This window comes from Prionailurus bengalensis, chromosome X (genome assembly GCF_016509475.1).
Source record: "Prionailurus bengalensis isolate Pbe53 chromosome X, Fcat_Pben_1.1_paternal_pri, whole genome shotgun sequence".
NCBI lineage: Eukaryota > Metazoa > Chordata > Mammalia > Carnivora > Felidae > Prionailurus > Prionailurus bengalensis.
In genome coordinates this window covers 100,025,104-100,050,236 of record NC_057361.1, presented here as the reverse complement: position 1 = coordinate 100,050,236, position 25,133 = coordinate 100,025,104, and the positions used below count along the sequence as shown (strand labels likewise).

The window sequence follows — 25,133 nt, the reverse complement described above, 5'->3', positions numbered from 1 at the left end:
CAGGCGGTTAAGCACCCATCCCAGGCTCAGGTCATGATCTCACAGTTCGTGAATTGAAGCCCCATATCAGGCTGTCAGCACAGAGCCCCCTTCAGATCTCCTGTCCCCTTCTCTTTGCCCCTCCCCCACTTGTGCTTTCTCTCTCTCAAAAATAAATAAACATTACAAAAATGTTTTTAAAAAAATAAAAGAAAGGCAGAACTGTCCCACTTGGTTTGAGGTTAGAATACCTTACAACACTGTCATTTGAGGATTATGATTCTGTGGATGGTAGAGACTGTGTTATGTAAAATAAAGTGAATTTATATAGGCAAATTGTGAGCACCAAAAGAAGGCTAGACATTCTATATTTAAAGGAGCATGATTCTGAGGGGCAAAATGATCCATTGTCAGATCTATTGTTTTTGTTTCTTTCAGAAAGTTACTCTGGCCTTAACATGAAGGACAGAAAAAGGAAAAGACAAGTTAGCAATACGGTATGATAACCCAGACCAAAGGATACAAGAACCTCAGCCTCAGTCTTGGCATTGAGAGTGAGAAGATAAGAGACTCCAAAAAGGGACGAGTCATATAATGTCTAGGAAATTGTGGCATTGAGCAAGAGTAAATGATGGTCAAAACAGAACCCTAATTCTTTTCCAGAACTTTTAGTTCTCCATAGGTTACAGTGCCTAGAGGAATAGGGGAGAGTGGAAGAAGTCCACTAAAACTCTTCTACTCTTTATAAAAATAATTCTAAACCACACACAAAAAAAGTAGGTTGTTTACTTTATCTTTTTTGGAGGTGGGGGTTGCAAGGAATTAGCCAACTTGATGACCAGCCTTATTCATTCTGAGTTACTTATCCCTTTCTTTGGGCTATTTCTAAACATCAGATCCACTTTCAAAAAACAAAGATTCGGGGTGCCTGGGTGGCACAGTCGGTTAAGCGGCCGACTTCAGCCAGGTCACGATCTCGCGGTCCGGGAGTTCGAGCCCGCGTCAGGCTCTGGGCTGACAGCTCGGAGCCTGGAGCCTGTTTCCGATTCTGTGTCTCCCTCTCTCTGCCCCTCCCCCGTTCATGCTCTGTCTCTCTCTGTCCCAAAAATAAATAAACGTTGAAAAAAATTAAAAAAAAAAAGATTCAATTTCCACTTCAGGTCAAGATAGAGTAACAGGAACTGATTATCCAGTCACCTGAAACAACCTAAAAAATGGACACAGTCAAAAACAAGAGTTTGTGAGACCTAGGACACCAAGAAACAAAGAATAGCAATGTCTAAAACAATGACTATACCACTTTACTTCCTGTAAAGAGTTTTTAGGATGCATACAGGATGCAGAAAAGGAAACCAGAGGAGATGCTTCATGGATCTCTTGGGTTACAGGGGAAGAAACGCAGAGTACAGGAAGAACCAGAAGACTAGAATTTGCAAGGCAGATGATCAGAGAGGATATAGCAGCAGAGAGAACCCGGGAGTCAACAGTGTCCCCCTGGAGTATTCAGCAGAGTACTGATCAGAACATGCATGCAAGGAAACTAACCACGGGTGGGCAAAGAACCACCTGAAAGGATTGGAGGGAACAGTAGCCAACAGTCACACAGGGCTAGGAACAAAGCCTTTCCCCATAAGCTAGACTAAAAAACCTTGGATAGAGTAGTTGTCAAGAACTGTGAGTGGTCTAGGATTTTACCCTAGATTTTATCCTATGTTTTACAGATAAAACATACTGATTCATAGATCCGAACAGAAGATGAAAGACTCCTAGGTCAGAGATAGTGGAGGGCTTTACCGCTCACAGCACAGCAAGCAGCATAAGATTCTGCATATTTATTTGTGTTGGTTCTCTGTTATGGACTGAATGTGTCCTCCCAAAATTAATATCATGAAGCCTTAACCTCTAATATGATGGTATTAGGAGGTGGGGCCTTTGGGAAATATCTAGGTTCAGATGAAGTAATGAGAGTGGGCCCCCAAAATCGGATTAGTGCCCTTAAAAGAAGAGACACCATAGAGGTTATTTCCTCTTCTTCTTCTTCCTGTCATTCAAGATACAGTGAGAAGGCAGCCATCTGCAAGTTAGCATGAGAACTCTCATCCGAACTCAACCACACCAGCACCTTGATCTTGGACTTCCCAGCCTCCAAAACTGTGAGATATAAGTGTCTGGTCTTTACGCCACCCAGTCTTTAGTATTTTGTTGTAGCAGCCTGAGCACATTAAGCCAGTCCCCTTGTCCATGAGTCCCATGGAGGTGACTTGATACAGGCCCAGGTAAATGTTACACATGCTATAAATCTCCACACAGCTGAGAAACACCAAGCATGGGGGAAGTCCACACTTTGAGTGTGCAGGAAGTCTATGGGTCTCCCAGGGAGTGCTAACTAGTCAGAAAGGTAACATAGGAAATCATTAACACCAGTCGAGCATGTACGAACAAGATGATGGAATCACCTGGAACATGCATCTGCGAAGTTATAATGAGGATGGGGAAGGAAGGGTCAGCTGGGGCAAGAGGTAACTGTTAAAAAGAGCAAGTTTCCTTTTGGTAGAGGCATAATGGCAAATCGATATCGTCTATAAAACGAGGATACTAATATTTACTTCGCAAGGCTGCTTCAGTCTTAATATGTAGCCAGCACAATGCCTGGCATATGGCAGATGTTCGAACAATAAGCTATCTGAAAACAAGGAACAGAAACAAAGCATGTATGGTAGCCACAACAAACTAGAAACCACAACAAACTAGAAACAAACTAGAAAACTACTGAGGCACAGTGCAGAGAGAGAATGCTTTGCATTCAGGGAGACCTGGGCTTGAACCAGTTGCCGTGTAACCTGGGGCAAGTTATCTCCCCTCAGAGTTCCTCAAGTTTCCTCCTATATACAGTGGAGATAAAAATATCAATGTTGCAAGATTTAGAAATAGTGTATAAAATGTAATTGTCACCTGGTGTGTCTTGATAACTAAAAGCTATTATTATTTTTGTCTATTATTATCAATACAGTTGTTAAATTTGCCTTGAACTAGCCTCAGGCAAAGTGCCACAGTATGGAAGATGGCTCTATAAACTCTTCAGCCCTTTGTCTGAAAGCACAGAAAAGTGAAGTACTGCAGATAGCTAATCACCTATCTAGATAGCAGGAATAACAAAAAGCCAGGGAGCTCTATCCAGAGTTACAAGGCTTTCAAATGAATTACAAGAAAGAAGTTTCAACAGCCACATTAGTAACAAAATAGAATGTTCTCCTATAAGATTCTTTCTCAGCCTTCATAGCACACATTAGCAGAATGTCTACACCTAAACATACTCCAAGTTCCTATTAATAACTACCTGAGATTTCTTTTTTTTTTTTTTTTTTTGCTATTACCTTTTCATTAAAAACACTCAACTCAGTTCCTCATTAAAGACACCAAAAATGGGACACCTGGGTGGCTCAGTCAGTTAAGGGTCTGACTCTTGGTTTCAGCTCAGGTCATGATCTCACAGTTCATGAGTTTCAGCCCCACATGGGGCTCTGCATTGACAGCACAGAGCCTGCCTGGGATTCTCTCTCTCCCTCTCTCTCTGCCCCTCCCCTGCATGCTCTCTCTCGCTCTTGCTCTCACTCTCACTCTCAAAATAAATAAACTTAAAAAAATTTTTTTTTAATTTTAAGACACCAAAAAAATGAAATCTTTCTCTGTCACACACACACACACACAAAATCATCAGAAGCTATATCCAATTTACCTTCTTTCCATTAAGGCTAAGTCAAATGTTCTTAGCCAAATTTCCCAATACATCAAAGAAACAAGTAACAAGAAAGAGCACACTGAACATTAGCTCTCATCAAAGGTTATTTTTCGAAGGAAAAATAAACTGACAAAGAGTCCCATCTGACTCATTCACCAAGGTGATCCATAGATCTCAAATTTTTATAAACTAATAGTCCAGACATACAGCCTGGGGAGTATGAACATACTTATGGGGGCAAAAGGTAGAATATCTGAAATGACGTGTATCTATTCACTTTTCTACCTAGACCTTGGACAAGTCAGTAGCCCTAAACTAAGAGAATATTTTAATTGATCTCTGCATACTCATTTTGCATACTATGTAATTACTTGGACTAAGGGGAAGTAAACAAAATGTAATTTCTACCAAAAGGGAAAAAATGAACCACTAGAGATTCTGGAAGAGAGAACTCTAGTTGGAATAATGCATCAGGAGAGGACAGGAAACTGTGCCCAAGCCCAAAATGAAGGTCTGGCATTCTTATTAGTCACGGACGGAAAAGATAATGATGTACTTTATAAAGTAACAATCTACAAGGAAAAAGTGGGGGGCAAAATAATTTTGCTACAGATGAAATGAAACAGACTACCTTCATGTCAAGTATGAAAGGTGGCCTCACAGCCTTGTAACAGAAGTTAGAATGATAAGTGATCAGATGGCTGTTGGCTACTTAGGGACAGCTCTCTGAAAAATAAGGCATGAAAGTATTTACTAATAATCTGAAAGTAAAACACAGATGACTCCTCCAACCTATACTCAGAACCTTTCTAGCTGGCCATGAGGATAATTTAGTATAGTGTAAAGAGCCTTCCACTAGGATTAGATTACTTGATTTTTGATGCTTCCTCTATATTGACTATTATTCTGTGGCTTAGTGTAACATGGTCCATGCCCAGATATAATTCAGTCACTTTAAGGCCACTTATGACTGTTTTGCTCATTATAATTAACAAGATATTAACTATAATAACACATAGTGGGGGTGACATCAGTGAAAATGGTGGAGTAGGCGATCCCAAGGGCCCATCCCTCTACAACAAACACCTAAAAAGCTGACAAAAATTATCAGAATTAACTATCAGAACTGCAGAAAAACAAAGTATAGAGCAACCAAGCAAACATTTTAACAAGAAAAAGGTGACTAAAACCTGGTAAGAGAGCCTCATGGCATTTTATGTTACTGATGCTGCATCCACACCTTCCAAGCTTATTGGATGTCTTGACAAAAACTTTAAATCAATGTCTTGGGATGGATGGATGGCTCAGTTGGTAGAGCAGGCAACTCTTCATCCTGGGGTTGTGAGTTTAAGCCCCACATTGTATGTAGAGATAACTTAAAAATAAAATCTTGGGGGACCTGGGTAGTTCAGTTAAGCATCTGACTCTTGATATTGGCTCAGGTCATGATCTCTCCGTTCATGAGACTGAACCCCACATCGGGCTCTATGCTGTTAGCATATAGCCTGCTTGGGATTCTCTCTTTCTCTCCATCTCTCTCTGCCCTTCCTGGGTCATGTTCATTTTCTCTCTCTCTCTCTCTCTCTCTCCCAAAATAAATAAATTTTAAGAAATAAAATAAAAATAAAAAATAAAATCTCAAAAACTTAAAATTAAAAAAAAAAAATCAACAGTCTTGACTATGCTGAAAGAGCTAAAGGAAACCCCAGAAGAACTCTGTCTTACCAAATAGAGCACATCAATAAAAAAAAATAAAAATTATAAAAAGTAACCAAGCAGAAATTCTGGAGCTGAAAAGTAAAATCATTTAATCACAATATTTGTAAGAGAGCTTTAAGAGAAGACTTGATTAGTCATAAGAAATAATCAGTGAACCTGAAGGTAGGGCAATTAAAATCATCTAGTCTGAAGAGGTAAAAGAAGAATGAATAAAAATTAAGAGAACCAAAGAGACCTGTGGGACACCATCAAATGTACCAATATGCATATTAGGAGGCCCAGAGGAAAGGAGAAAGAGGCAGAGGGAATATCTGAAAGAATAATGCCTCTGAAAACTTCCAAAATCTAATGAAATATGTGAATTTACACACTGAGGAAGCTCAACAAACTCCAAGTAGGATGGAGTTTTTTTGGGTTTTTTTTTTGTTTTTTTACATAATCTCTATGGCTACCTCAGGGCTCGAACTCACAACCCCAAGCAAGATCAAGAGTCGCAAATTCCACCAGCGCAGCCAGCCAGGAACCTCCTTTTATTTTTTGTTTCTCAAGTAGGATAAATTTAAAGAGATCCACACCAAGATACATTTTAAACAAACTGTCAAAAGACAAAGAGAAAAGCTTGAGAGCAAGAAAAGTGACTCATTACAGACAAGGGAACATCAATTGATTAACAATCAATTTCTCCTCAGAAATCATAGACAATAAGCAGTGAGAAAACATACTTAAGGGAAGGAATGGGGATGCCTGCTTGGCTCAGTCATAAGAGCATGCAACTGTTGATCTCAGGGTAGTGATTTTGAGCCCTTTGTTGGGTGTATAGATTACTAAAAAACAAACTTTAAAAAAAATAAATAGGGGTGCCTGGGTGGCTCAGTCAGTTAAGCATCGACTTCAGTTCAGGTCATGATCTCACTGTTCATGAGTTCAAGCCCCACTTAGGGCTCTGTGCTGACAGCTTGGAGCCTGGAGCCTGCTTCAGATTCTGTGTCTCCCTCTCTCTCTCCCCCTCCCCTGCTTACGCTCTATCTCTCTTTCTCTCAAAAATAAATAAACATTAAAAAATTTTTTAATTATACAAAATAAAGGAAGGAAAGAATTAAAAAAAACTGGCAACCAAAAATTATTTATCTTGCTTAATTATTCTTCCAAAATGAAAAGCAAATTAAATATTCCCAGATAAACAAAAGCTGAGACAGGTTGTTGCTCACAGATTGGCCATAGAAGAAGAAATAAGGACACCGGACAGTAATTTAAAGGAATATGAGGAAATAAAGAACACTGGCAAAGGTAACTGCATAGGCAAATATAAATCCAGTAGTAATGCATATTTGGTTTCTAACTCCTCTTTTAGTTTCCTATACAATCTAAAAGACAAATGTATAAAGTAAAAACTATAAATCTATGCTAACAGCAATATAATATACAAAAATAAAATTTGTTACACAATGACAACAAGGAGGGATGGAGCTTATGATACTAGATTGTTATAAATTTAAGATGTTATTTGAAATACTAAGGATAAACACTAAGAAAATAATGAAAAAGTAAACAGAAAAGGAAATGACAAGGGAATCAACATGACACACTGGGAAAAAATCAATTAAACACAAAACATGGCAGTAACAGAGTAAAGGATGAACAAAATTGATGCATAAGATATAGAATATAAATAAGAAAATGTGAGAAGTCCTGGCATATCAGTAATGCTTTAAAAACAGATTACAAAAGAATTAAAAATTTTTAAATTTTAAAAAGGGACACGTAGGTGGCTCAGTCAGTTAAGCGTCCAACTTCGGCTCAGGCCATGATCTTGCAGTTGTGGGTTCAAGCCCCATATCAAGCTCTGTGCTGACAGCTCAGAGCTTGGAGCCTAGTTTGGATTCTGTGTCTCCCTCCCTCTCTTCCCCTAACCCACTCACACACACTCTCTATCAAAAATAAATAAATATTAAAAAAATTATTTGAAAGGTAGATTAAAATCTCCAATTAAAAAGTAGAGAGTGGGGGCACCTGGGTGGCGCAGTCGGTTGAGCATCCGACTTCAGCCAGGTCACGATCTCGCGGTCCGTGGGTTCGAGCCCCGCGTCAGGCTCTGGGCTGATGGCTCGGAGCCTGGAGCCTGCTTCCGATTCTGTGTCTCCCTCTCTCTCTGCCCCTCCCCCGTTCATGCTCTGTCTCTCTCTGTCCCAAAAATAAAATAAAAAACGTTAAAAAAAAATAAAAAATAAAAAGTAGAGAGTGGAATAATGGATAAAAAAAAAAACAGTATCTCATATGCTATCACATGAGACTCACTTTAGGTAAAAAGAAACAAATAAGTTGAAAGGGAAAGGATGGAAAAGAGATAGCAACTACTAACAAAAGAGAACTGAAATGTCTATACTAACATCAGGCAAAATAAACCTTAAAAAATTTTTTTTGTTTATTTTTGAGAGACAGAGAGACAGAGCATGAGTGGGGGAGGGGCAGAGAGTGAGGGGGACACAGAATCCAAAGCAGGCTCCAGGCTCTGAGCTGTCAGCACCGAGCCCCACACAGGGCTCGAACTCACGAACCAGGAGATCACAGCCTGAGCAGAATTCACATGCTTAACCAGCTGAGCCACCCAGGCGCCCCTGGACAAAATAAATGCTAAAGTCAAACTTGTTAAAAGAAACATAAAAGGATGTTTTAGAACAATGAAAGGGTCGATCCATTCAGAAGATACAAGAATTATAAACATATATGTACCTAAAAACAGAGCCCTAAAAATATGAAGCAAACACTGACAGAAAGGGAGAAACAATAGTTGGAGACTTCAGTGAGATGCTTTTAATAATTGGTGGAACAAATAGATCAATAAAAATATAGTGGATTTGAATAACACTATTAAACAGCTGGAGCTAACATATATAACATATATATATTATATATATATATATATATATATATAACATATATAACACTACCAACAAACACAGAATACATATTTTCTATATGTATAGAAATATTTTCTATTCTGTATAGACAACAGAATACAAAGCAATCCTCAATAAATTTTTAAATAGTTAAACTGTACAAAGTATCTTCTCTGATCACAGTTGAATGAAGCTAGAAATCATGAACAAAAGGAAAACTGTACCGGTAACTCAAAAATAGGGAGGAATTAAACAATACATTCTTTCTTTTTTTAATTGTAGGGTGGGTAAACAATACATTCTTAACCCAATGAGTCAAATAAGAAATCACAAGGGAAATTAGAAAAAAATTTAATATCAGTGAAAACAAACGTATACCATACTAAAATTTATGGGATACACTAAAAGCAATACTCAGGAAAATTTATAGCTGTAAATGTCTACATTTAAAAAAAGAGGAAAGCTCTCACAGCCAATAAACCCAAAACTATGAGTGGGAAGGAAATAATAAAATTTTGAGCAGAAAAAAGATACAGAAAACAGAAAAATGGAATAAAACCAAAAGTTGATTCTCTGAAAATGTCAATAAAATTGACAAACTTTTAAACAGACTGACCAAGAATAAAAGAGAGAATATGCAAATAACTAAAATCAAATAATGCAAATGGGGGCATTTCTACCAACCTTACAAAAATAAAAAAATATAAGACAATACCATGATCAATTGTATGTCAACTAATTTGCAACCTAGATGAATGGACAAATTTCTAAAGACACACAAACTATCAAAAGTGACTCAAGAAGAAAAAGAAAATATGAGGCACTTATTATAAATAAGTAAATTAAATTAGTAATCAAAAATCTTCCAAAAAAGAAAAGCCCAGAAGAAGTTGGATTCACTGCTAAAACTACCAAATGCTGAAAGAAAAATTATACCAGAAGGCCTGGGTGGCTCAATTGAATTACGCTTCTGACTCTCGATTTCAGCTTGGGTCATGATCTCATGATTCATGAGTTTGAGCCCCACATGGGGCTCTGCACAGACAGTGCAGAGCCTGCTTGGGATTCTCTCTCTCTCCTTCTCTCTCTCTGCCCCTCTCCCACTCATTCTCTCCCCTCTCTCCCTCTCTCTCTTTCCTTCTCTCTCAAAATAAATAAAATAAACTTCTTTTAAAAAGAAAAATTACACCAGTCCTGGGGCGCCTGGGTGGCTCAGTCGGTTGGGCGTCCGACTTCAGCCAGGTCATGATCTCACGGTATGTGAGTTCGAGCCCCGCGTCGGGCTCTGTGCTGACAGCTCAGAGCCTGAAGCCTGTTTCAGATTCTGTGTCTCCCTCTCTCTCTGACCTTCCCCCATTCATGCTCTGTCTCTCTCTGTCTCAGGAATGAATAAACGTTAAAAAAATTTTTTTTAATAAAAAATAAAAATAAAAATTACACCAGTCCTTCTTAATATCTTCCAAACATTTTTTTTAAACCTTTATTTTTGAGAGAGAAAGAGACAGAGTTTGAGCAGGGGAGGAACAGAGAGAGAGGGAGACAAAGAATCCAAAGCAGACTCCAGGCTCTGAGCGGTCAGCACAGAGCCTGATGTGGGGCTTGAACTCACTAACTGCAAGTTCATGACCTGAGCCAAAGTCAGATGCTTAACTGACTGAGTCACCCAGGTGGCTCAAAATCTTCCAAACATTTGAAAGGGGCACTCTGAGTCCAGCATTTTATCTAACATTGAAGCCACACACTATGAAAAACTACAGAACAAAATCTTTTACAAATATAGATGCAAAATCCTCAATAAAATACTATGAGGCACCAGAGTAGCTCAGTTGGTTAAGCATCCAACTTCAGCTCAGGTCATGATCTCATGGTTCATGAGTTCAAGCTCCACGTTGAGCTCTCTGCTGTCAGTGCAGGGCTTCCTTCAGATCCTTTGTCTCCCTCTTTCTCTGTCCCCTCCCTGCTGGCACTCTCTCTCTCTCTCACTCTCTCTCAAAATTAAAAAAATCCTACAGTACTCAAACCAGCGTGGTACTGGCATAAGGATAGATATATAGACCAATGAAATTGAATTGACAGCCTGGAAACAAACCCTCACATGTATGGTTCAACTGATTTTCAACAGGGGTGCTGAGAAAGGATAGTCTCTTCAACACATACTGCTGGGGAAACTAGATGTTCACGTGCCACAGAACAGAGTTGAACCTTTATCTTAAACTGTATACAAAAATTAACTCAAATGAATAAAATACACCAAAATTTAAGACCTAAAATCATAAAACTCTTAGAAGAAAATATACAAGCAAGTCTGTGTGATCTTGAGTTGATAATGGTTTCTTAAATGTAACAACAGAAAACACACAGAACAAAAGAAAAAATAGACTTCCCTAAAGTTAAAACTTTTGTGCAAAGGACAGTATCAAGAGAGTGAAAAAAAATCCCCAGAATGGGAGAATATATTTGCAAGCCATATGGCTAGCAACAATTTAATATCCAGAATATATAAATAACCCTTAAAACTCAACAACAAAAAAAAAACAAAAAAAATGTTTAATGTTTACTTATTTATTTTGAGAGAGAGAAAGGTTGCATGTGGGGAAGGTACAGAGAGAGAGAATATCAATACCAAACAGGGTCCACACTGTCAGTGCAGCGCGCTACGTGGGGCTCGATCCCACAAACCATGAGATCATGACCCAAACCAAAACTAAAGAGCTAAACACTTACCCGACTGAGCCACCCAGACACCCTCCCAAAAAAATTTTTAATGGGCAAAGAACATTAATAAACATTTATCTAAAGAAGATATACATGACCAATAAGCATATAAAAAGATGCTTAATGTCATCAGTCAGTAGGGAAATGCAAATCAAAACCATCTCATTGAAGATTACTTCACATTTACTGGGATGGCTATAATTTTGAAGAAAAGGAAAATCAACAAGCATTGGTGAAGATATGGAGAAACTGGAACCTTTATACATTGCTCGTGAGAATGTAAAATGGTGTAGCCACTGTGGAAAATAGGCTAGTGCTTCATATGCCTCAGTAATCCACTCGTAGGTATATAACCAAAAGAATTGAAAACAGGGACTCAGATACTTTACACCAGTGTTCATAGCATCATTATTCGCATTAGTCAAAAGGAAGGAACAATCTGTGTGCTGTACAGTGTGAGATATTGGAAGAGAGTGGGAAATGAGAATTTAAAGAGGTTTCATTCTGTATTATAATTTTCATCCCTTTTTGTTACCTCTTCAAAAACATTATTAAAAACAATGCTGCCAAAGCTTTTCTTAGGGGGTGGATTTCTTAGTGGGTGGATTAGCCTTATCCAGGTTATATTAAACAATGCCTAGAGAACTTAACTCAGAACTTATCAAATGAATAAAATATGTTAAGAATGACCATACCAGGGGCACCTGGGTGGCTCATTTGGTTGAGCATTGGACTTGAGCTCAGGTCACGATTTCACGCTTGGTGACTTCGAGCCCCACGTCTGGATTGCTGCTGTCAGCATGAAGCCAGCATTGGACCTTCTGTCTCTCTCTGTCTGCCCCTCTCCTGCTTGTGCTCTCTCAAAAATAAACATTTAAAAAAAACAAATGATTACATCAAATTTTATGAGAACAATATACACTTAACACTCCTGCCTGGATGTACTGAATCACAAATACAAATGATCCTGATTTGAGTTGTGAACCCTTTCTCACATGGTAACAACCATGTTCCAGTTACCAGTTTGCTTCATAACAAACTATCCTCAAACTCAACGACTTAAAACAACAACCATTTTATTGTATCTCATGACTACGTGCTAGGGAATTCAGCAAATCTTGACAGGATGGTTCTTCTGTTGCATGTGACATGAACTGGAGTCACTTAGTGACGTGCAACTGGTAGCTTTACTCATATTCGTGGTGCCCTGCCAAGGAAAGCTGGAAGACGGGTATCGGTGGGCTACCCTGCTCTGTCTATGAAGTCTCAAGGCTACTCCACAGGGTCTCTCACCCGGGTCCTGAGACCTGGTACATGGTGTCTCAGTGCTCCATAAAACCAAAATGGAAACTGCCAGTCCTTACTGGCTAGACCCAGAACTGGAACAGCATCACTTCCACCACACTTTATTAGCCAAACAGGGACTATCAGGCCCAGATTCAAGTATAGCGGCAATAGACACCATCACTTGCTGGAGAAAGGGCAAAAAATTTGAAAGTCATCTTTAATCTTCCATAAACATTTAACCAAAATGGCTAAGGGGAAATCTATTCCAACTCAGATCATCTCCTTTCCCACACTGTTTATTCCACCATTTTGCCCCTGGGGTGGTTCTTTTATACTTTAGTATCCACATTACTAATGGAAATGAAGTGTGTGGCCTGAAATTCAGGCCTTAAGATATTTTTTGAAATCTCTGATGAATAAAAGGGGTAGATAGAAGTTTCTGTCACTTCAAGGACTCCAAGAAGCTCTCTCTCTCTCTCTAGACGTAAAGATTTCAGTTCAGCTTTTCAACAGACTGTCCATTTTATCCTTGGGGGAAAAATGTGTAGTCATTATTAACTTGCATACAGAGACTACAGACTAAAATGTCAACTGCACTGCTTAATACATTGGGTGTATCTTTAGCTGGACTGTGCAGAGTTAAAGAATATTTTAATATGAATTTATATTGGATTGTCTATGAAAATTATCTTTTGTTCAGAGAAACTTGAAATTGGTATTTTTGTCCAAATATTTCTCTCAGGAAATTGGGATAACAAAACCATGCCAAGAAGAGGATGTAGATCTGATCATTTCTTCACCTCACACTAGAAGAAAGGCTGTGAAAAGCAAATGAATTAAATGCACATGTTAAGTGTTTTGGTTTTGAAGTATAAATTGTTGTTTGTGGTTGAGCAAGGACTCTGTTTCTGATGTTTTATGTGATGTAAGGGTGGGTAAAAAATGCTGCTACACTGTGTATGACAGAATTAGTATTATACCTGAACAGCCAATTATGATTATAGAAATGAGCATGAACTTTGATTTTTTATTAATTTTCTTTTGTTTTTATTAGGAGATGTTTTGGGACTTTGTGTGGAGCAGTATGTCTTTGGTGCCTAAGGAACTGTGACATATAACTGCAAAGACAACACATTCTTCCGACTTCCACAAAAAGCCCCAGCATCTCTCTGACACCCCAAGGAATGGAACTTTTGGAAGATGGCACCCAATGCTGATAATCTTCTGAAGGCCCTGCATGGCTCAGTTGGTTAACCATCTGACTCTTGATTTTGGCTCAGGTCATGATCTCGTAGCCCCACATGGGCTCTGCGCTGGCAGCGCAAAGTCTGTTTGGGCTTCTCTCTCCCTCTCTCTCTCTGACCCTCCCCCACTCACACTGTCTCTGTCTCTCTCAAAATAAACCTAAATAAAAAAAATTTAGAAACAAAATAAAGGGATAACCCCAATACAAGCTACAATGAGCTGCTACTAAATCACTCTGAGGGCAGTGGCTATTGGCTAGAGGGGAGGGTGGAAAAGAAGAAAAACAGCATGGCAATTGCAATGTGGTAACAGTAAAAGGCAGATAGATTTTGAACATATTCACTGCTGACTTTCAAGAACTCCCAGATATGTAGAGGAGAAGGGCTACTAAGGTCAAGATAGGTCAATGGGAGTCCAAACAATGGTAATTCGAGCATTAAATGTTAGTCTCAGGGAAGGATTTCTTCCTTTTTTTAAAAAAGTAAACTCTACGCCAATGTGGGGCTCAAACTCATAACCTCGAGATCAAGAGTTGTGTGCTCTATTGACTGAGCTAGCCAGGCACCTCAGATTTCTTAAAGAAGACTCAAAAAGCTTAAATCATCAAAGAAGATTGAAAAACATGAACACACTAAATCAATAAATTCTGATGATCAAAGGTCCCCATAAAACAACAAGCCACAGGGGTGCCTGGGTGGCTCGGTCGGTTAAGCTGCCAACTTTTAATATCAGCTCAGGTCTCATTGTGGTGAGATCGAGCGCCGTGTCAGGCTCCACGATGACAGCATGGAACCTGCTTGGGATTCTCTCCCTGTGACCCTCCCCTGCTTGCTCTCTCTCTCTCTCTCTCTCTCTCTCTCTCTCAAAATAAATAAACTTTAAAAAAAAAAAGCCACAAACTAGAGAAAGACATCCGTCACATAGATAACCAACAAAGTACTTGTACAAGATTATATTTGTAACTCATAAAAATAAACTAACAAGCAATATACAATATAAAAAGGTAAAACATGAATGGCCAATAAACATGTAAAAAAGTACTTGAATTCATTAGGAACCAAAGAACGAAAAGTAAAATCACAATGAGCTAATATAATTTACTTACTAAAATAAAGGATAAATAAGAGTTTCATAATACCAAGTGTTAGCCAGAATGCAGTACAAGCAAAGGTCTCCTACATGCCTGGAAATATAAATATGTTAAATAACTTCAGAATAAAAAAATTTTTCGTTATCTGGAAAAGTAGAAGACATGCATACCCTACTGTACAGCAATTCTATTCCTAGGTATTTGCCCTAGAGCTATCTCACACTTCTACCAATATTCATAACAATGTTCTTAATGTTCATTGACAGGGAAAAGAACAAAGTGTAATAGAGTCATATAATGGAATATTATACTGCAGTGAAAATGAATCAAGTACAGATACATGCAGCATAGAATAACCTTAGACTATAATTTAAAGTATAAAAAGAGTATGTCCCAGAAAAATACATACAGCCTGACACAATTTTTATGAAACTCAAACCTTAGCAAAAAATAAGCAATACATTGTTTAGAGATATCTACATGGATGGTAAAGCTCTAAAGGAATTCAAGAGAAATGCTAAATGTAGCATACAGGACAGTAGTGCCTTCTGAGACACAACAGTGATAAGGTATCAGGGAAGAACACATGGGAGTTTCAACAGTATTTGCAACTGGCTAGTTCTCTGGTAAGGTAGTAGCTTAGAGTTGTTTTATTATGATGATTAGTAACTTTCATATATCTTACATATATTCTTTTGTGTGAATCGTACACTTCATAGAAAAAAATTTAAAAAGAAGTTCATGTGATCACATTTTGCCACTGGCTTGCAATGAAGCCTATACATAAATCCTAGGCAGACAAACCTTGAATAAGAGACTATTTAGAAGCCCAATAATTTTATAAAAGAAAAGCATGCTCACTTTCAGCTACAGAGCATGCCATTCTGGAACAACGCCTACACAGGAGGCCTCACAGGAGGGTGCTGATTATGTGGGCGAATTAACCATGGTCCTGAGTTTGGCCCTCTGCCTTGCAACCTCTCAAGTCAGATATTGTGTCACCAAGAGCAAATCTACCTCTCAGCAATGCATGCATGCTAATTAAGCTTCCCTGACTAAAACTGACCTCGAAATGACAATTCATTTCTTGACAAAGCAAAATATGACCCTCACATGGACTGGAGTAACCAAGTCAGCATGACAAGTGAAGTTTCTCCCTGGAGACACACCACATGTAAGGCCAAATCGTAATAAAAAGTTGTTTGTTTTTTTTTAACTTTACACTGACAATTAACTGTTACAGGCACCAGATTATTCATGGTTTATATGAATAGTGAATTTTTCTCCCTGTAGTTATGGTGTACAGAAAGCCACATCATAGTCAGAATGTTATTTAAAGAGCTTGAAATTATAAAAGGGATTAATAATCAAATTGATCAAATGCTTGAAATCATCAGGATAGCCTGATGTATCCAACTCATTCAAATATTCTCAATAGGTCAAGGTACCAGAAGTAAATTGGATCAGGCTGTCTTGCCTTGAGCAGGCTTGGGTGGACACAGCTAGCATGTGCCTCTCTAAGTCTCCTTTTTCTATGCTTACTGCAATGAATACATTCTTTTCTTAATTGATATGGTCTTTATTTAGATCTATGAATACAATGTATCACTAATTCTGGTCTCTAAGCCATCTTCTCTCAGGTGGTTGTATAGATGAACCTGGACTTACATGTTGATTTCAGAGGACAAACTGTTCCCCTTATTTTTCCATATTCTTGGAACTATCTCATTAAAGCTTCTCCCAAGTACTTATACTTCCTATTTCCTAATGAATTTAAAATACCTTCAGTAAAATATATAAATATCCACCTAATAGTTCAATAAAGAGTAAACAAATTAATGAGAAAGGGAGTTATAACAGAAACTAAAAATGAGAGACACCTGGGTGGTTCAGTCAGTTGCATGTCCGACTTCAGCTCAGGTCACGATCTCAAGGTTTGTGTGTCTGAGCACTGCATTGGGCTCGCAGAGCCTGCTTTGGATCCTCTGTCCCCCTCTCTCCCTGCCACTCCCCCACTGATGCTCTCTCTCTCAAAAATGAATAAACATTTAAAAAACTAAAAATGAGATATTACTGCAATTGAGGGTTTTTTTTTCAATTTTTTATTTAGAGAAAGAGAGAGCACACAGGAGCAGGGGAGGGGGGCAGAGGGAGAGAGGAAGAAGGCGAGAGGGGGAGAGGGGGAGAGAGGGAAAGGGGGAGAGAGAGGGAGAGGGGGAAGGGGAAGGGGAGAGGGAGAGTGGGAGGGGGAGGGGAGGGGGAGAGGGACAGGGACAGGGACAGACTCCACACTCAGTGGGGAGCCCATCGAGGGGCTCAATCCCACAACCCTGAGATCATGACCTGAGCTGAAATTAAGAATGGAACACTCAATTGACTGAGCCACCCAAGCACCCCTGCGATTGAGTTTTTAATATATAGCAAATATATCCCGACAACCAAGTCAGAAAGGAAAGGTAACAAGTTGCACCTCCCAAAAACAGGATATAAAAATTCTTTGAGAAGAATTAGTCTGGCTAGTACTTGAGTTGGCTCTTTGCCATTTCGTAGACAGGATTACTGCTCTTCCTAAAAAAGAGGACACAACTGACCCAAGATTAATAGAATGAACTATTTTGCTGCTTCATCAGAGCCAGCCATTTTGCCTTAACTGACCCTCAAAAATAATCATTTGTGACCAAGGTTGCAAGCACCATCTAAGACTTCATGGGGCACCTGGGTGGCTCAGTTGGTGAGCACCCAACTTTGGCTCAGGTCATGATCTCATGGTTCGTATGTTGGAACCCTACATGGGGCTTGGCGCTGAGAGTACAGAGCCTGCTTCAGATTCTCTGTCTCTCCTCTCTCTCTGCCCCTTCCCCGATTGCACCCTAATGCTCTCTCGCTTGCGCTCTCTCTCTCTCTCTCTCTCTCTCTCTCTCAAAACTGAATAAACATTGGGGTGCCTGGGTGGCTCAGTTGGTTAAGCGTCTGACTTTGCTCGGGTCATGATCTCACAGTTCATGAGTTCGAGCCCCAGGTTAGGCTCTGTTCTGACAGCTCAGAGCCTGGAGCCTGCTTCAGATTCTCTCAGCCTCTCTCTGCCCCTCCTCCCCTGCTCATTCTCTCTCTCTCTCCCTCCCTCCCCCCCCCCTCAAAAATAAATAAACATAACATAAATTTAAAAAAAAACTTTAACTTCAAAACATGAGGTAACTGTCCCTCACAAGGACAAAACTTTGGCCATGGCTTCCTTAGCCTCAGGCTGAGTAAACCACTGACTGGACTGACCTTATAGTAGCTAAATCCTATAGTAGTGAATCTTGGGTGTATACAGCGCACAATCAAACTCCATAATTCTTAGGAGCCCACAAACAGTAAAAAGTAAGGAAAGCCCAAAGCCCAGAGGTAAATGTAAGAGTCAATGGAGAGTTAAATACCAATGCCACAGTCTTATTCACATAACAAATGTTCCTGAGGAAACAACATACCCATACTTCTTCCAGGGAATATTTTCCAAAGATGCAAACACATTTCAATAATGGGGTAATTTTTTTAATACCGAATATATCACGGTTCCCCCCAATCGGGAAAGAGATGGCATACTCAAAGGACAATTTAATAAGAGGACTATTTCTAATGTTGTAGGGAAAATTAAGGAAAAAGGGCAAAGGGAAGTGAAGTATTCCAGGGCTAGGAAGAGAGACCGGGAACCTAATTTAACACCACATTTGCCTAAAGGTGCAGGGGAGGCAGGAGCAACCAGAACCTGCAGAGAACTTCAGGAGAAAGCTACCACTGAGGTATTCAGTAGAGGAACAAAGCCAATTCCAAACTACTTCAGGAAAAAGGTCTGGAATATTTGCCCATCCTCTCTTTTCTTCCACTCTCCAACTGCCTGTTGGTACCTCCCATTGATTAAAACCAATCAAAAGCCAGCAGGAAGGGGAGCCCATTAATGCAATCCATAATGACCAGACTCGAAGGCACAAGCAGATGTAGAAGAGGAAAAATAATTTTCCCTTTACCCTTCTAGGTTTCTGGCTGAGACACCCCCAACCACCTGTAACAAAAGACAAATTCACTGGAGAAAAGCAAATGGAAGTTTAATAGCAAATAAACTTCCTGTACACATAGAAGAGACCCAGGAAAACTGAATAACTCCCCAAAATGGCCCAAGTCATTAACCACCTTAAATACCATCTCTAGTTAAAGACAAAAGAAGATGTTTAGGGGATGGGCAAGCCAGTTACAGGGAGGCTAGCAGGCAAAACACAGTAAACCTGAGGGTATAGTTGTTACACAGATTTGAGTCCTTGCCTCCTCCATTAAGAAGAGTTTCTAGAGATTGACTCATCCCTCCCCCTCTTCCAGGAAGAGAGAGGAAGATACCCTTACAAATTGAGATTTCCCTTGTAAATGTAAATGCATCTAAAAGGGCAACTCCTACTTGGTTTGAAGAGATTCTCCTGTGACTATTCTTTTTAAAAAATAATCAGCTCAGGCACTTGGCTGGCTCAGTCAGTAAAGCACATAAGACTCTTGATCTCAGGGTCATGACTTCAAGAGCCACGTTGGGGGTAGAGTTTACTTTTTTAAAAAATGTAAAAAATAATCAGTTCAAAAGAATCCTCAAGCTAAAAATGCATATGTGGGAATGACCTAGTCTGGACCCCCTCACAGATAAGAAAATTATGCCTGAGGGGGCGCCTGGGTGGCTTACTCAGTTAAGCATCCCACTAATGATTTCAGCTCAGGTCCTGATCTCAGGGTCCGTTATTCGAGCCCCACATCAGGCTCCGTGCTGGCAGTGCAGAGCCTGCTTGGGATTCTTACTCTCTCCCTCTCTCTCTCTCTCTGCCCCTCCTCCCCTGCCTGCACTTTCTCTCTCTCTCAAAATAAATAAATAAATACTCTAAAAAAAAAAAAGAAAGAAAATTATGCCTCAGAGAAATGAATTGCCCAAGGTCACACAGGTACTATATAGCAGAGGCAAACTTGAATTAAAGATCTCTGATTCAAAAACCCAGTTCCACTATGAAACCCTGAATTCTGGAAATCCTATTCAACGACTCTCAGGTTTTCTATGTCCCTCTTAAAGTATAACTCCCAGAAGTTAATACAGTATTGCAGAAGTGATTTAATTTTCCCCAAACTGTTATTATTCAATAGCTTGATAGGTATAACTCCCAGGTAATATTACTACATTTCAAAGGAGTCTTGAATGTCTTGATTGGGTGTTTTCCAAATTGTGCCTTGTGGAGATGCTTCAACCAGACTAGCTTTATTTTCACCTGTTTTTTTCTTTCCCTTTATTTTATATTAGGATTTCATATAAGTTTTCATTTGACAAATCAGTTTATCCACTTAAAAAAAGGCTTAGAAACTGATGTGGGGAACAAAGGCAAAAGAAAAAAAGTTAAATTTCCCTACTACTGGGTGCCTGGGTGGCTCAGTCATTAAGCATCCCATGGTTTGTGAGTCCGAGTCCCACATCAGGTGAGCTAGTGCCCCACATCCAGTAAGCTCGAACCCTGCTTTGGGTGAATCCTGCTTCTCTCTCTTCTCTCTCTCTCTCTCTCTCTCTCTCTGCCCTTGCTCACTTGTCCTCTCTCTCTCTCAAAAAAAAAAAATTCCATACTACTTACAGCCCATTGACAAGTCCTTGAAATAGGCAGAGTAACCTCCTGGGACCTCAGCTGCCTCCATGTTGACACTTTGCTAAAGGCAATAGGCAATCTTACCCAACGCCCCAGAATCCTCTAAGTCTACCTTAACATTTAAAAATTCCTTTGGAGGGGCACCTGCGTGGATCCACCGGTTGAGCACCCAACTTTGGCTCAGGTCAAGATCTCAAGGTTCATGAATTCCAGCCCTACATAGGATTCTCTGCTGTCAGCGCAGAGCCCACTTCAGATCATCTGTTCCCCTCTCTCTCTGCACCTCCTTGGCTCAAGCTCACACATTCTCTCTTTCAAAAATAAACATTAAAAAAAATTCCTTTGGAGGGGTGCCTGGGTGGCTCAGTCAGTTGAGCATCTAGCTCTTGATTTTGGCTTAGGTCATGATCACCGGGTTGTGGGGATCAAGCCCATCATCGGGAGCCTGCTTAGGATTCTCTCTTCCTCTGCCCCTCTCCCCCACTTGTGCTCTCTGCCTCTAAAATTAAAAAAAAATTCATTTGGAAACTTTTTTTCTCTCTACCCCCCAACAAATATGTTGGCAATCATACTCCAACCATATGGCCCACTGATATACATCTGAAGGGGCTCATGACTAAGATTTTACTAGATAGCAGTAAATGACCTTATCCTAACAGCAGCTAGCCCCTCAAGGTCCTGGAACTTTGGCTTCCAAATTCCTTAGAGGCTTACATTATCCCAAACCCCCTCCCAACTTGAAAAGTATATAATCAGTAACCCCTCACAACCCCAGTGTAGCTCTTTCCACCCACGGGTCCTGTTCCCAATAAAACCACCTTTCTGCACCAAAGACATCTCAAGAATTCTTTCTTGGCCATTGGCTCCAAACCCCAACATTTTCCATATCAGAAACTGCCTAAACCAAAGGAATGATTAACAATTGGTGTTTTATACACCAATTTATCAATGCAAATATTTCACTATCTTTCTATGGCCATTAAATTCTATCTTTTTTCCCTTTCCTCATTGGTTTGTTTTGCTGCTTCAGTGTGCCCCATGACTCACCCTATGAGTTAGGGTATGACTATAACCCCAAACAAAAAACTCTATGAGGAGTTCATCTACCAAGTATACATGGCTTCTATTTTCCTCTCACGATTTCTCTGAGAAGTTGGTAACGCTAAAATGTGAGGAAAGAAATCAATCTGACTGATATCTCTGTACCCATACATTGATTTTTCAGGACATGTATTTCAGTTTACTGATTGTTTCTGTAGGACAAGAGTCCGTGCCTATCCAGCTTTGAGAGAGGCAGTGGACTTCGTCATTTGGTCCTCTACTCACTTTTTGGTACTTTCCCAGTTCTTAAAATAGGACTTACTTTTCCACTCTGCTGAAGCATGGCTTATATGGTTTGATCTTAAAACTCTGGACAAAGCGGAGATCAAAAAGTAATTGTCACTAAGGCTAGAAGGGATTGGCAGGGTTTGGAAGAAGAACTAGAATGAAATTCTTGACAGCCCTGACCAGGATCCCCACCTCCTTTTAGTTTTATGCAGAGAGGAATGAGAAGTGCAAAAGAGCAGGAGAAATGAAGCAAAAAGAGCTAGCAGAAGAAGGGTTCTCAGGGACTAATAAACGTGCAATCCAGCACTCGGACCAACTTACAATGCAAAACATATTTATATAGACAACGCACTATAGCCACAGGTTTCTACACATGAATAAGCATATGTAACATATTGGGACATTTTCTCAAATATGCCAAGATTTAGGAAGTCTGGCAACAATCCTTTTGCTTTTTCTTATAACAGCTGCTAATTCCCTCTGTGACTTCTAACAGCCCAATTTTCTGAAAGTTGGACAGTGTAAATGTAGAAGATACTCTATTCCAAGAAATAAAGTTCAAAAATGGAGTTATCCCTGAGTTAAATCTGCTCACGCCAGAAAGGTATACTGCTGCTTCTGTTCCTTCTGCACTCCCTCTAGAAACACAGAACCACCAGTGCACTCTAGGTATTAGCCTCAGCTCTAAAATAACTTGCTACCAGGGGTGCCTGGCTGGCTCAGTCAGAGGAGTGTGCGACTCTTGATCTCGGGGTCATGGGTTCGAGCCCCATGTTGGGTGTAGAGATTACTAAAAAATAAAAATCTTCTAAAAATTAAAAAAAAAATTACTTGCTGTCTGAATGAGGGCAAGCTACTCCACCTTTATAATTGTTGATTCCTGTTGTGTAAAGTGGGTCTACAGGGCAAGATGATCTCTGAAGCTCAGCCCAATGCTGCCATTATTTGTTCTATAGTTCTAATGTTTAATAATTACCTAGGGCTATGAATTTACACAATTCTACATAATAAATAGAAAAGAGTCAAAAAGCCAATTTTATTTCCTAATGGGCCCTGGGTTAGAAAAGATCTAATTTAAACAACATTAAAACTCATACCAGGATAGACAAAATCTGGTATAAACATACAATGGAATATTACATGGCCTCAAACAAGGAAATCTGGTCACACACTACAACACATAAACCTCAAGGACATTATGCAAAGTGAAATGAGCCACAAAAAGAGAAGTATGGCATGATTCCACTCATATGACCTAAAGTAGTCAAAATCACAGAAACAGGAAGTCAAAAGATGATTACCAAAGGATGGGGGGAAGAAGCAATTAGTGTTTCACAGGTAGAGTTTTGGCGTCACAAGATGAAAAAATCGTAAAGATCTGCTACAGACAATAGGAATGCACTTAACACTACTGAACTGTGCACTTCAAAATGGCAGAGATGAGGGGCGCCTGGGTGGCTCAGTCAGTTAAGCATCCAACTTCGGCTCAGGTTATGATCTCATGGTTCATGAGCTCAAGCCCTGCATCAGGCTCTGTGCTGACAGCTCAAAGCCTGGAGCTTGCTTCAGATTCTGTGTCTCCCCCCCGCCCCCCGACGTCTCTCCCTCTCTCTGCCCCTCCCTTGCTCATGCTTTGCCTCTCTCTGTCACTCAAAAATAAACATTAAAAAATTTTTTAATAAAAAAATAAAATTGCATTTAAAACACCTGGACCAGGGAGGTTCCACACCACCCCCACACACCAGACATAAAAAGAACAACTGACAATGGCAGCTTTTGCTCCTAGGACAGTGGTTCTCAAACTTGAGTATATATCAGGATCACCTGGAGAAGTTGTTAAAACATAACTTTCTGGGATTCATCTCCCCAGATTTCTTATTCACTATGTCTGGGATGGGGCCCGAGAATTTGTATTTCTACCAAGTTTTCAGGTGATGCTGAAGATACTGGTCTGGGGATCACACCATAAAAACCACTGTCTTAAAATAAAGCCCAAAGATCTTACCTTTTAAAAAGTAGTCAATGTAGGGATCACTTCTACTATGGGTGTTAGAACTTCTCAGCAACATAGCACAGAGCTCGTGGTAATATAGTTGGTGGAGGAAAAGGTGAGGGATGCCTGGGTGGCTCAGTGAGTTAAGTGTCTGACTTGAGCTCAGGTCATGATCTCACAGTTCATGAGTTCAAGTCCCACATCAGGCTCTCTGCTATCAGCTAGGAGCCTGGGGCCTGTTTCAGATTCTGTCTCTCTCTCTCTCTCTCTCTCTCTCTCTGCCCCTCCCTAGCTTATGTTCTGTCTCTCTCTCTCTCAAAAAATAAATAAATAAATAAATAAACAAACAAACAAACATTAAAAAAAAGGAAAGGTGAATAAAGGAAAACTGTTTCTACTCAAGAATAATACACATTCAAAAACTTCAACCACACTTCTGGTAAATCTCACCTTATATTGGCAATTGTGTGTAGCCATTGTGAATGTACCTGACTGATCCCTAACCCCATATGCTATAGGAAGATCTGCCCATCAGTCAAGTCAAGCCATCCCTTTCAAAACGTTTATTGATAAATCTACGTGACAAAGGGGGAAAAGGTAACTATACTAACCAATATAATCCTTTATTCATAGATCTGAATGGACAACTAAAGACAGCCAGACATCTGAAAAAGATAGCATCAAAGAAAAAGGAACAAGATCAACAAAAAGATCCAAAACAACAAAAAAAAAATGGAGAAAGAAATAGGAGACAAGAAAGCTGAGATAAGTAATTCAGAGACTTGAAACATAAAAAAAAGGAAGAACATATGAAAATATTTTTATCTGTTATAAAAAAAAGATGGAAAGATGAATAACTGAAACAGATACTAAAGCCTGTTCTAAAGTTGCAATAATTTTAAAAAAAGAATTCAGAGATACAAATTTTATCATTTTTAAGTAAGCTCCACACCCAATATAGGGCTTGAACTCACAACCCTGAGATTAAGAGTCACATGCTCTACCGACTGAGCCAGCCAGATGCCCCAAGACAAATTTTAAAAAATTAATATCCTCTCCTTCTGCATATGGCCACCAAGAAAACTAAAAAAACAAAAGAATGCAGAGGCGGCCAAGCACCTCTTTTGCAAAACCACACAAGGCTCACCAAGGCAGCCCTCCTGGGAAGCCTTTTAGAACCCGGGGGTGCACAGCCTCTGAAAACAGACCACCAGACCTGGAGTGGCCAGCAGTGGTCATAGACCCAGCACAAGTCAGAAAAAAATATTTAATATCCTCAAAGCATTTTTTAAAATACAGCATCCATAAATAAGTGCATTCTAATACACAAAAAGAAAAGCAAAGAAAAATGAGTTTTGTACATTAAAACTATGATGGCCCCAGAAATATTTTTTTAAATCTACGGATAGGATGAATAATAATATGGTCATGGCTGGAACCATCAATCTGCAAAATGAAGTTAAGGAAATCTCCAAGAACATAGAGGAAAAAGGAAGATGGA

The 25,133-nt window shown here is 39.6% G+C and overlaps 1 pseudogene; it reads left to right on the top strand.

The window, feature by feature from the left end:
• Positions 1 to 478: 478 nt before the first annotated feature.
• The window catches only part of LOC122477136, a 61,663-nt pseudogene continuing 37,008 nt past the window's right edge, over positions 479 to 25,133 (top strand).